At 38.2% G+C, this 13336-nt stretch overlaps 1 protein-coding gene across 6 annotated transcripts in view; it reads left to right on the plus strand.

The window, feature by feature from the left end:
• NUMB (NUMB endocytic adaptor protein) overlaps positions 1-13336 on the plus strand; it is a 283524-nt gene that overhangs the window by 124390 nt on the left and 145798 nt on the right. The gene's annotated exons all lie outside the window — the stretch shown is intronic.

Consider the following 13336-nt stretch of genomic DNA (forward strand, 5'->3'; position numbering starts at 1 on the left):
GTTTTTTATTTTATAAAGTTTTACTTAATTTATATTTATAATAAATGCAAAAGAAAATTGCAGGCAATATGAAAATTTCAAAGGTAATCATACATTTTTACCCAACCATGAACTAGTCCATGTTAAATTATAGGGGACCCAAACATTTAAGAAATATAAAGAAAAAATATTAATACATGAGGGAAAGAAAAATATTTATCCTTCTAATTGTAAACCCATTATCCCATAGCTTTATCTATGATGATTTGATAATTATCTAAACACTTGCAGGAATATTGAAGAGAAATAACCCCAAAGCTAAGACTTTGTCTAAGCTGCAAAAACGTTTTCCTATGAAACTGTGCAGCACAAGACACATCGGGGAAAAACCTGAACTTTATATCCACAGAAGCAAATATCCTTATTCTTACAAGCCTTCTGAAAAATATCCTTATCCTTTGAGAGCAAAAGGAAACCAACAATGTAATTCTCACAGGTATATCATCTATAGATGTCTCCAAAAACTCTGAAAGTGGGGGACTCTCCATAAAAAGTATCTATCCCACCTTCCAAAGGAGCAGTAATATTTCTATATTTAGAAACATAAAATTCTTAGTCAAAGATTTTTTATCAGGAAATAAAATATCAATTAAATATTTTTGAATAGTTCATAGGCTGATAATAATCTAGACACTGGAAAGTTCAAAAACTGAAGATTCTTCCCCTTAAACTGGTTCTCCAAGGCTTCTAATTGATTATGTAATTGCAGATTATCTTTAATATGAGCTTTTACACTAGCCTGCAGTGTAGATTCCTGAGAGCCCATAGTAACAAATCAGCTATCAATTTAGTCAAATCTCGTTTCATGTTCTTGCAGCTTGGATTTAGTGTCCTTAGTTATTTTACATAATTGAGAAACAGTTGAAGACATAACCTTCTCCACTTTGTTAACCAATCTCCATATGTCAATCAAGGCAATATCTCATGGTTCTTCACCTAGTTCAAACATATCACAGGAAAGTAAAACAGATTGTAATGGAGCCCTCACATTAATATCAGTCGTCTTTGGGGAAAATCTAATAAATGCTATTCACCCTGTAGAAGGTAGATGTTGAAACTAAAGCAGTCTCCTCCTCAGTCGGAATTGGGTGTTTCAACAGAAACATCAACATTAGAAATGAGCAGATGGTCCATATTACCAACTAAATTCATTCAAGGAGCATTAAGTTCTTCCCCAGAATACCTAAGAGTATCTGTTACTCTTTCACTTATTAGAGGCTCTAGGGAGATAGAGCCGCCAGGGCTTAAGGAGCCCCTGAAGAACTAGAAGCCGCTTCAAATCACCCCTATCAATGTAGATACAAATGAGGCTGGACATGATGGTCCATCAGACCACGGATGGCAGGAGTGACAAACATTCTCCCTTTCCTCTTTCTCCTCATGGATTAAAGTTGGAAGAAAGTGAGAAGAGAAATTCCCATAGGGGCTTTGTGCTGTGGCTGCACACCGCAGCCCCGATGTTTAAATAGGCTCTGGGGTCCCTCAGATGATGTCATAGCACATGCCGGTAGGAGGAAGGGCACATCCACCTCCAGCTCTCTCTTCCCTCTTAACACGGATCCCCTTAAGGTATGTTTTTATTTTTATATTTACAACCTTTCTAGCAATTAACAAGGGTAACTTGGAATCTTTTAACTGATCTGCTCTTATACTTAAATGCACCTGAGCTACTTTTGCCTTTTATTGGAACTTCTCTGTTGGGATGCTGTAACTTCCCTGTTTTGTTAGTATCCTTTGAAGAGGCCTCTTTCCGAACCATGTGCTGCTGAATGATTATCTGCTTTCTCCTGTGTTCTAGTTTAAAAGCATCTGTATCTCCCATATAAACCTTAATGCCAGCAGTCTTGTTCCACCCTTCCATCCTGTTGGAGTAGGCTCCCTCTTCTCCAGAATTTTGCCCTTTATCTTGCACCATCATCTCATCCACGCTTTGAGACTTCAGAGCTCTGCCTGCCTCTAGGATCCTGCACATGAAACAGGAAGCATTTTTGAGAATGTTAGCCTAGAGGTTCTAGATTTCAACTTTCTACCTAAAATCTTAAATTTGGCTTCCAGAACCTCCCTCCCATATTTTCCTGTGTTGTAGGTGCCCACATGTATGACGCGTGAGATCCGCCACCTTCGCACCAGGTAGGCATGTTGCCAGGTGATCCTCATGCCCACCAGCCACCCAGCTATCTACATTCCTAATAATCGAATCACCAGCTATGACAGCCAACCTAATCCTTCCATCCTGGGCAGTAGCCCTGGGAAATGCATCCTCGTTGCCAAAGGACAATGCATCACCTGGAGAGCAGGTCCTTGCTACAGGATTATTTCCTGCCGCACCAGGATGATGTTTCCGAATCAGAAGAGCTTCCTCCTCCAAGGCAGCACCAGAGCTACCAGACTGGAGTTTGGGACTTGGCTACTAGGTCCCTGAAGGTCTCATCTATATACCTTGGCTCCTCCAGGTCTGCCACTCTAGCCTCCAGAGATTGGACTCGTTCTCTGAGAGACAGGAGCTCTTTGCACCGGGTGTACACATACAACTTCTCACTGGCGGGTAAAAAAATCATACATGTGACACTTGATGCAAAAGACTGGAAGGCCCCCCCCCTCTTGCTGCTGGACTGTTGTAGTCTAGGTCCTCCAATAAAGGCAGATTAGTTCTTAGCTGTGGTGACCCATATGCAGAGCTCAGATCCTGATCCAGTTAACACAGGCAATGAGCTCCTTTCAGCTCCCAAGCTTAAAAAAAAAAAGCTGTCCCTTTAAATTACTAAATCCAAAGGCAGAAACAAAAAGACACTAGAGCAAGACAACACATTCTCTCTACTCTTCCTTTCTAAACCTAAATAGAAAAAAAAATGCCTAAGAAATGGATAAAAGATGTAAACATATTGTATTTCTTTTTTTCTGTAAGTTAACACTTGCTTTGAATTATGAAAATCAGAAAAAAAAACCAACCCAAACCTGAAATATTACCATTCTTCATAAAACAAAGTCAAGAAATATAAATCAATCATAACAGTGTGGAAACCAAACTAATAAAAAGCATATGTCAAAACAGATGACAAATAGAACACCACTTAATAATTAAGAAGAATAAAAATTTAAAAAAATATAAACTTTGAACATTTCCCCAAAATCAATCAAATATTTTAAAACAGTAAACATATCAAACTACCAATAATCAAAAACTAAGGATAACCCCCTCCCCCCTCCATAACTGGAAACATTTCATTTCTAGTCACTCTGAGCTTGTGGACTTGAATTAGTAGGGTGAAGAAGAGGAGGGTACACTCAAACTTCCTCCTTTCTCTCTCATATATGCACATGTTCATACACACACTCATGCACCCTTCTACCCTCTCTTCTTCTTCTTCCTACTCCCCTCTTCTACTTCCTCCCTCCCTTTTTCCTTCCCTCTGTCACTCACCCTCTCACTCAATTCCCTTACTTTCCCTCTGTCATTCACCCCCTCATTTCCACCCACCCTCTTCTCTTTCTCATTCTCACCCCCTTCCCACTCAGTCACTAGCCCCTCTCTCCCATCTACCCATTCCCTCATTCTCTTCCCTGGCCCTCACTGTCTCTCTCTGTCACTCATCCTCTCCTTCCCACTTATTCATGTGCCTTCCATTTCACTCACCAACCTCACCACATTTACCTTCCTTCCTTCTCTATCCCTTCCTAGAACCTCCCACTCTGTTCCTTCCATTACTCTACTATTACTCACCACTCTTCAGAGCAGCACAGGGCCTCTCCTCTCACACCGACAACTGGGTTGCCTCCTTGCTGGCGAGAAGTGGAAATCCTGCCAGCAGTGACGCACTGGGTCTCTCTTCACGCGCTGACAGGCATATCGACAACTGGGCCATCTTCTTGCTGGTGGGAAGTGGAAATCCCGCCAACACTTGCTGGCAGGGGATAACCCCACCAGGTTGCCAACGAATGGGACCTTTCCTTGCATTAAAATGTGCCAATGTTCCGATCTCCCTGCTCAAGCGTTATCAAGGGTGATAACTTGGCTTTTGATGACGTTGGGTAGGTAGATTGGAGCATCGGTGGACTAAGCATAATGGGAGAGTGTCCAGGTGATAGGGGGGCCAGAATAAAAACCTTTAAGGGCCAGATTTGGCCTGTGGGCCGTAGATGGCCCACCCAATCTGTAAAAGGTAGAAGTAGAGCCTGAAGTTCAGACATGTTAGTGTGTATATTGTCATTGCTGAACCAAGAGATGGTGCAATTGCTCAATCTAATGTTTACAAAAGACGATAATATTCTTAGGGTTGTCTGTTGGTAAATCAGGCAAATGGCCCAAGTGAGAGAAAGAAAGACAACTTAACAGGAAGACCATTTTTAAGAATCTTAGTGAAAGAGGAGCCTAAGTTTCTATTCATAAGAGGTATATCTGAAAAATGTACCAGACTGACCTGAAATAAAGCTTGCTTCAGATTACAGATAATATTTTAACAAATCATGTAGTTGTAAACATGATCCCTGTTTTGACAAGAAGTTAATGTATCCAAAACATTTAAGTTTGTTTAATAAAAATAAAAACTGGTATATGCTGTTTCTTGTTTAATTCCTTACCATCTTGATTAAGTCTCAGATCAGGAGTAGAAGATAATTACCTAATAAGGAATATATAATTCTCCACTTTCTAGCATTAATTAAAATAAGTAAATAGTAAGAATCTGAAATACTTGTGATGAAATGTTGTTAGTGTGCCCATCTACTTAGCAAAACAAGGTATTAGATTTTCTGTAAATGTTCTGTTTACAAATAAAACGTTACCCTGCAATGAGAATTCATTTTTTATTTAGAAAATTGAAGTAAACATGGGAGTGTTTATTAAAATTTACTTTAAATTAACATTTTCAGCTTCTTATTTTAATTGTTGATTTAAATTAGCCTACTTTGTCAGGGAAGAATACTGAAAAGGATTCAATGATACCTATATGAAGAAGCCACAATCAATCCTGAAAGACTTGATAAGTCTGGCTGGCTTACTATGCTCTTGTGTAGACTTACTGGACCCAGCTTGGTAACACTCACCATATAGTTCTGGTCTTATACATAAGTAGTTTGCAATGTAGTCATAATCTTCTTTAAGAATGGGTAGCTCCATTTTGATTAAAAAGAAAAATTACGGTGAAAGACTATTCCATAAGGAATTCGGCTTTTTTACCAATTGCCACCAGCTTGGTTTGGAAGCACAGTTAAATATTGTTTCTGTATCTTTTCTTATTCTGCTATATATTTTTTGAGATGTGATAACCAAAAGTGCACACAAGGTGTGTTGGCACCATGGAGTGATTATAGAAGCATTATGACTGTTTTGTTCTCCATTTCTTTCCTAATAATTCCCAGTACTCTATTTGCCTTCTTGGTTGACACACACTGAGCAGAGGATTTCAACAAATCCATGATGTCGCCTAGATCCTTTTCCTTGGTGGTGACACTGAATGTGGAACCTTTGTTTTGTGTAGCTATAGTTTGGGCTGCTATTTCTTGCAATTTCTTTCAATCTGCTTGTGATTTAATATCTTTGCATAATTTTATATCAGCAAATTTGATCATCTCACTCATTATTTCCATCTCTAGGTCATTTGTAAATGTTAAAAGGCAGTGGTCCCATTACAGATCCCTGGTGCACTCACCTTTTTTCATTGTGAAAACTAACCATATAGTCCTATTCTCTATTTTCTATCTTTTAACCTTGTTTTCTTGTTCTCTGTGCCACAGATAGAAGAGGGAGGGGTTAACTAACTGTTACAGATGGAAAGAGTCAGCCATTAGAAGCACATGGGCAGAAAAACGTTAGTCGACATGGTGGCAGGAGAAGGGGGAGCCAGTCATTGCTGTATGACAGAAGCCTGTGCTCTGGGGCTGAAGTCTCATAGGTAGGAGGGGTGATTCTCTGGTCTGACAGGAGAGAGTGCTGGGATGGGGAGGAGATAGGAATCTTGGGGTTGGAGAGGAAGGTGCAGCTCACTTTCTCAGAATAATTGTGAAAGGTTTTTCTTTATTTTTAATCCTGCTTTGGCAATGGTATTATCATTGTGTTCTCAGTGGAGCTGGGTGTCAAGGCATTAATTCCGTGTATTGCACAGGGTCTCATTCTTAGCCAGATGGTTCAGACTTTTCACTTGAATCGTAGCCAAAAAGAAGCCAAGAGCAATGCTATAGTTCATTTAATCTGAAAAGAAATCATAGTATGAGTGTTGAAGAAACAAAATGCTGTTTTGCTTGTGCATAGACATATGTGAATATTAACCTTTAGCTTCAATAAACTATTTACCAAGACTAAGCAAATGAAGTTTTATTATTGTACTTTTACCCTTAACAAGGGTGAAAGTCCATGAGCTCCTGCTATATTTTGTACTTAATCTACTAAAGTAAAACTCCTGCTTAAGCTCTTCCAAGTAGTGTAGGTGTGGTAACTATCATTCAGATACTGTAATCTTTTTAAGCTGCTACTCAGACTTAAAATCAGCTTTTCTTATACAGTTGTGTTCATAAGTTTACATACTCCTGGCAGAATTTGTAAGATGTATAGCATTTTAAGAAAACAAGTATGATCAGATAAAACACGTCTGTTATTTTTAAACTTAAAACTATTATGCATCACAGATTAGCACAGTCATTAAACAAACCATAGCAATAAGGAAAATAATAAAATGGTGCAGTCAAATCATGAACTGATACATAGACATTCTCTGTTTTTATTTTTCATTCCTTTCCCAATAATACTTAACATTTAATTTGCATTTTTGATTAGCAACACACACTGGGCTGAGGATTTCAAAGTACTGTCCACAAAGAATCCACAATCGTTTTCTATCTAAAGTGAAGACTGATACTGCCCAGAATGTATGGAAACTTAATCTCAGAGTTAAATGTGGAACCAGCCTACCATAATAGATATGGAAAAATATGGGCAATATTCTGTTTAAAAATAAAATAAATCTAAACCATTGTTCTGTGTTGACCTACTCATCTCGTTTTATAATGGATCCTGTGCAGATAACACAGCTAGATGGCCAGCCTTTTAGTATTGGATATGTAAGCGCTTGATTAGTTAGAAACAAATATGACACATTTAGTCTGCTACTTGATTTATAGTTGGATTTTTTATGCATAATAGAGTCTTGACACTCCACTGTTGACAACATAATTTTCTGTTAGTTGTGCCCCCTAGGACATATATTTGAATATCAACCTTACAGAGTCATTCATCAAAATGTGTTATGGTGTTAACGCATGAGTTAATACCGTAACACATGCAATAATAATACTAGCGCACAGCATGAATGCAAATTTTGGAAATATTGTAGAGACAGAAAGAGACTATAAAGTCCTCATAAGAACAATAGTGATCATAATATGATCAAACTTGAATTAATGACTGGAAGGGGGACAGTAAGCAAATACACAGCTTTCATGCTAAACTTTCAAAAGGGAAACTTTGATAAAATGAGAAAAATTGTTAGAAAAAACTGAAAGGAGCAGCTACAAAGGTAAAAAGAATGCAAGAAGCGTGGTCATTGTTAAAAAAAAAAAAAAAAAAAAAAAATACGATCCTAGAAGCACAGTCCAGATGTATTCCACACATTAAAAAAGGTGGAAAGAAGGCAAAACGATTACCAGCATGGTTAAAAGGGGAGGTGAAAGAAGCTATTTTAGTCAAAAATCTTCATTCAAAAATTGGAAGAAGGATTAAACAGAAGAAAATAGGATAATGCATAAGCATTGGCAAGTTAAATGTAAGACATTGATAAGACAGGCTAAGAGAGAATTTGAAAAGAAGTTGGCCAAAGAGGCAAAAACTCACAGTAAAAACTTTTTAAAATATATCTGAAGCAGAAAGCCTGTGAGGGAGTCAGTTTGACCCTTAGATGATCGAAGGATTAAAGGGGCAATTAGAGAAGATAAGGCCATCGCGGAAAGATTAAATGATTTTTTTGCTTCAGTGTTTACTGAAGAGGATGTTGGGGAGATACCTGTATCAGGGAAGGTTTTCATGGGTAATGATTCAGATGGACTGAACCAAATCATGGTTAACCTAGAAGATGTGGTAGGCCTGATTGACAAACTAAAGAGTAGTAAATCACCTGGACCAGATGGTATACACCCCAGAGTTCTGAAGGAACTAAAAAATGAAATTTCAGACCTATTAGTAAAAATTTGTAAGCTATCATTAAAATCATCCATTGTACCTGAAGACTGGAGGATAGCTAATGTAACCCCCAGTATTTAAAAAGGGCTCCAGGGGCGATCCGAGAAACTACAAACCGGTTAGCCTGACTTCAGTGCCAAGAAAAGATAGTAGAAAGTGTTCTAAACATCAAAATCACAGAACATATAGAAAGACGTGGTTTAATGGAACAAAGTCAGCATGGCTTTACCCAAGGCAAGTCTTGCCTCACAAATCTGCTTCACTTTTTTGAAGGAGTTAATAAACATGTGGATAAAGATGAACTGGTAGATGTAGTGTTGGACTTTCAGAAAGCGTTTGACAAAGTTCCTCATGAGAGGCTTCTAGGAAAAGTCATAGGATAGGTGGCGATGTCCTTTCGTGGATTACAAACTGGCTAAAAGATAGGAAACAGAGAGTAGGATGAAATGGACAATTTTCTCAGTGGAAGGGAGTAGGCAGTGGAGTGCCTCAGGGATCTGTATTGGGACCCTTACTTTTGAATATATTTATAAATGATCTGGAAAGAAATACGACGAGTGAGGTAATCAAATTTACAGATGATACAAAATTGTTCAGTATAGTTAAATCACAAGCAGATTGTGATAAATTGCAGGAAGACCTTGTGAGATTAGAAAATTGGGCATCGAAATGCCAGATGAAATTTAATGTGGATAAATGCAAGGTGATGTATATAGGGAAAAATAACTCATGCTATAGTTATACAATGTTAGGTTCCATATTAGGTGCTACCACCGAAGAAAGAGATCTAGGCGTCCTAGTGGATAACACATTGAAATCATTAGTTCAGTGTGCTGCGGCAGTCAAAAAAGCAAACAGAATGTTGGGGATTATTAGAAAGGGAATGGTGAATAAAAAGGAAAATGTCATAATGCCTCTGTATCGCTCCATGGTGAGACCGCACCTTGAATACTGTGTACAATTCTGGTCGCCGCATCTCAAAAAAGATATAATTGTGATGGAGAAGGTACAGAGAAGGGCGACCAAAATAAGGGGAATGGAACAGCTCCCCTATGAGGAAAGACTAAAGAGGTTAGCACTTTTCAGCTTGGAGAAGAGACGGCTGACGGGGGATATGATAGATGTGTTTAAAATCATGAGAGGTCTAGAACGGGTAGATGTGAATCTGTTATTTACTCTTTCAGATAATAGACTAAGGGGCACTCCATGAAGTTAGCATGTGGCACATTTAAAACTAATCGGAGAAAGTTCTTTTTCACTCAACGCACAATTAAACTCTGGAATTTTTTGCCAGAGGATGTGGTTAGTTCAGTTAGTATAGCTGTGTTTAAAAAAGGATTGGAGAAGTTCTTGGAGAAGTCCATTACCTGCTATTAATTAAGTTGACTTAGGAAATATAGCCACTGCTATTACTAGCAACAGTAACATGGAATAGACTTAGTTTTTGGGTACTTGCCAGGTTCTTATGGCCTGAATTGGCCACTGTTGGAAACAGGTTGCTGGGCTTGATGGATCCTTGGTCTGACCCAGCATGGCAATTTCTTAACATAAGAACATGCCACACTGGGTCAGACCAAGGGTCCATCAAGCCCAGCATTCTGTTTCCAACAGAGGCCAATCCAGGCTACAAGAACCTGGCAATTACCCAAACATAGTACTCAAGTATTTATATTTCTATAGGAGGGCCAGCTAATAGCTTCGAGGTGAGGTGTTGGTGGTGGTTTAGGGTTTAGAGGCCAGTTTTACATGCAGAACGAGACACCCAAACAGCACAGTACACCTCAGTGAAGATTTGACGTCATTTGGAGTGAGGAAAGTCTCACAAAGATGAAATTTCTACTATGTTCTCTCACCCTAGCTTGATGATGTGGTAATTCTAAAATTTCCATAAACACACCCCTTATTCTTAGCATAGGCGTTATCCATGCGTTGTTATAGCATTTTGTTGAATCTAGGGGTAAAATGGGAAGGGGTTTTGTTAATATATAAAGACCATTTTCAGACTACATGACTGTCTTTGGAATTACGTTAGAATTGTGAAAGGTTTTAGTTTTAGTGCAGGAACACTACTAGTGTTGCTGACGGATTTCCTGCTCTGTAAATTAGATGAGGATAGAATGGTTATTTTGATACTTTTGGACCTATCTGTCATGATTGATACAGTAACTCATTACATAATGCATGACAGGTTACATACCATTAAGGTTAGAGAAAGATGGTACTGCTTTGGTTCAGAGCCTTTTTGTATAACTGTAAACAAGAGAGGATGGGAATGCAACTGTTCTGTGTTTTCAGGTCTACCATAGGATTTAGCATTGTCATCTATACTATTTAATATACATTTGCATCCACTTTGTGCTCTTACTGATGTTTCTGGCATAAAATTTAGAATAAATTTATATATATATATATTCTTTTTTAAGATTCTGCTTTTCACACTTTATTCAGCACTTCAAAGTGGATTACATTCAGGTACTGTAGGTATTTCACTATCCCCAGAGGGCTTACAATCTAAGGGGGTTATTTTCTAAACCCTTATCGCGTGCCTTTTTGCATGCGATATGATGCAAATTAGGGGAGGGGTGGAGTCAGGGAGGGGCGGAGTCGGTGGTGTTTTTGCTGCCGGTCTGCAGTAGCGTGCCGAATAACTGCACCTTTTATGGTGTTGCTATTCAGTGCGAAGCTGGCAGCCGGCGCACCGCGAAAGAATGGTGAATGCAGGCCTAAGTTTGTACCTGAGGCAATGGAGGGTAAAGTGACTTGCCCAAGGAGCGACAGTGGGACCTGAACCCTGGTCTCTTGGTTCATAGCCCGCTGCTCTAACCAGTAGGCTACTCCTCCACTCCTAATTGATTTTGCTGGTGGGTATTAATCTGTCTACTCGTTATCTACTCTGCAATTGCATCCAGGCAGTGAACGAATGGCAAATATCAAGTCTGCTGCCTTGGAAACTTTTGCCCTTCTTCAGGTAAACTGTGTTTTTCTTGCCTTTATTGCATTTTCTTCTAAGCTTGGGATTTGGGGGTCTTACTAGACTCCTACTTAACTTTAAAACCTCAGATAAAAGCTGTACTGAAGTCCTGTTTTTAAAATCGTATGATAGATAGACATGTAAAATATATCTTGTCCAAAATCCATACTGGTATAGAATGAGTATTGATATAGGTGGAATATACATAATGTTAATTATATTTCTCATGACTCATTTTAAATATCAATATTGCAAATTTACTCTTAATAATTCTCACAGCAGTATTGCGTTCTGTAGTATAATGTGGATTCTAGTAATGTTATCCTTTCTGTAATATCCTTATGAAATAATATGCCCCCCCCCCTTTCTAGCTGTGTTTAATTTTATTGATAATGGTTATATATCCTGGATCATTTTGTAAGACACATAACAGGTTAGTTTGGCATTTCCAGATCATGCTGACATACCTTTTGTGTGCCTTGAAAGTCCTTTTATTCTTGTGGAAAGAAGGTTGAAGCATATTATTGTGCCTTGGCTTCCTGTTAAGAGCTCCATGCTCTTGGCAAGCCTGGCAACTCTTCTGTCTACAGGGCTGTTCTGTTATGCTGATGACTGTCTAGGAAGAGTCAAAATAAGGGAATGAAACAAGTACATTAAAACTCTCTCCTCCTTTCTCAAACAAAAAAACCCCATAGACTTCAGAAGTCAAAACTTTGTTCTAAGCAGCCCTTTCTTGCTCAGATAATTTTGCATATCATGTAAACTTCCAAAGCCAGTTTTGAAAAGTTCATATAAAATTAATTCAGTCCTAATATATACAAAGAAAGATCAGCCACAGAATTTGAAATATACTGCTAGATATACATGTTTATACATTCAAAGCCTGGAAATCCATGACCCCCTCCCCTCCAAGTAACTAAGTTGTTTCCAGGAATGCATTGAGCAGTTAATATTTTACTTAGTAATTTTTTATTTTTGAGTAGCAGCTACTGCTAATGAAAGTAGTAATCACTAAGAAATATGTAGTTCTGCTGTTGCTCTCTGCTCTGGATAGAGACATTCCTTTTGGTTAAAAGCAGGGCTGCCCTTGGTGGGGGGAATGGGAACGGGTGAGTGCTCTGGGCCCCGCACCACCATCTTAGTCCCAACCCCAATACTTTACTTTACTGTCAGCCAGGGTTCCAGGGCCCTATTGATTCACCCTGAACTTGTACTCTCCTAAGTTAAAAGTGAGAGAACCTTTTTTGCAGCAGAACTGAACAGCCTGCAGCTTGCTATTCAAACTGAGTTTTGCTGTAGGCCAGTATTTTTACTACATGATGCAAGTATTATAATTACTATTAGTGTGGATGGGGTAGAAAGGTGTTAAAAATTGTTAAAGTGGTTGGTTTTGGGGGTTTTTTTTTTAAACAATTTATTTTCAATAGTAATAGGTATCTTGTGAAAAACAGAATATATTAAAGTTTTTAAATGCTAAAACAAACTGAATAAACTTTTCTTTTTTAGCTTGTTTTCTTGTTTTAGTTTATTTTGCCATTTTTTTTCAATTTAGGTCTTCCTTGCCTTCCACACCATATGTAAAAACAGTGAAGGAGGGTGGGGCCAAGTACAGGAAATGACATGAAGTACCAAAACGTTTGAGGTTGTCTTAGCCTCAGGAGACAGATAATGTACATAGGGATTGAAATTGGGAGCAGGATGAAGATCAGCATTAAAGTTTTATTTATTTATTTTTTTAAAGACTCATGAAAGAAATGAATGGAATTGTTAGAACCAGTTATACCTTGAATGAGAAGACTTGGTCTCGTCTATTGTGATCAGCAATTTCCCAGTGGCTTTGGTTAATATTTTCCTCAAAGTAATGGCCATCAATTGATGCCCATTTTTCAGTTTCTCTAGAAGTTCTAATGGCTAGTATGCTGAATATGTTGAAGCCTTAGTCTCTCCTAGTTATCTATTCTGAGACAAAAAATATCCTGGAGCTTGATAAAGAGAACTATAGCAAATAAATGAGCATATTGGAGGAGGAAATTAAAAGATGGGCAATTAAAAAAAAACAAAACCACCTGAAAAAAAAAAACAACAAAAATACAAACACCTGGAAATTGTGATTTGATTTTATTGTATCTAAAAAAATTTTTCCAACAGTCTTAGTGAGC

The sequence above is a fragment of the Rhinatrema bivittatum genome, chromosome 4 (genome assembly GCF_901001135.1).
Source record: "Rhinatrema bivittatum chromosome 4, aRhiBiv1.1, whole genome shotgun sequence".
NCBI classification, from domain to species: domain Eukaryota; kingdom Metazoa; phylum Chordata; class Amphibia; order Gymnophiona; family Rhinatrematidae; genus Rhinatrema; species Rhinatrema bivittatum.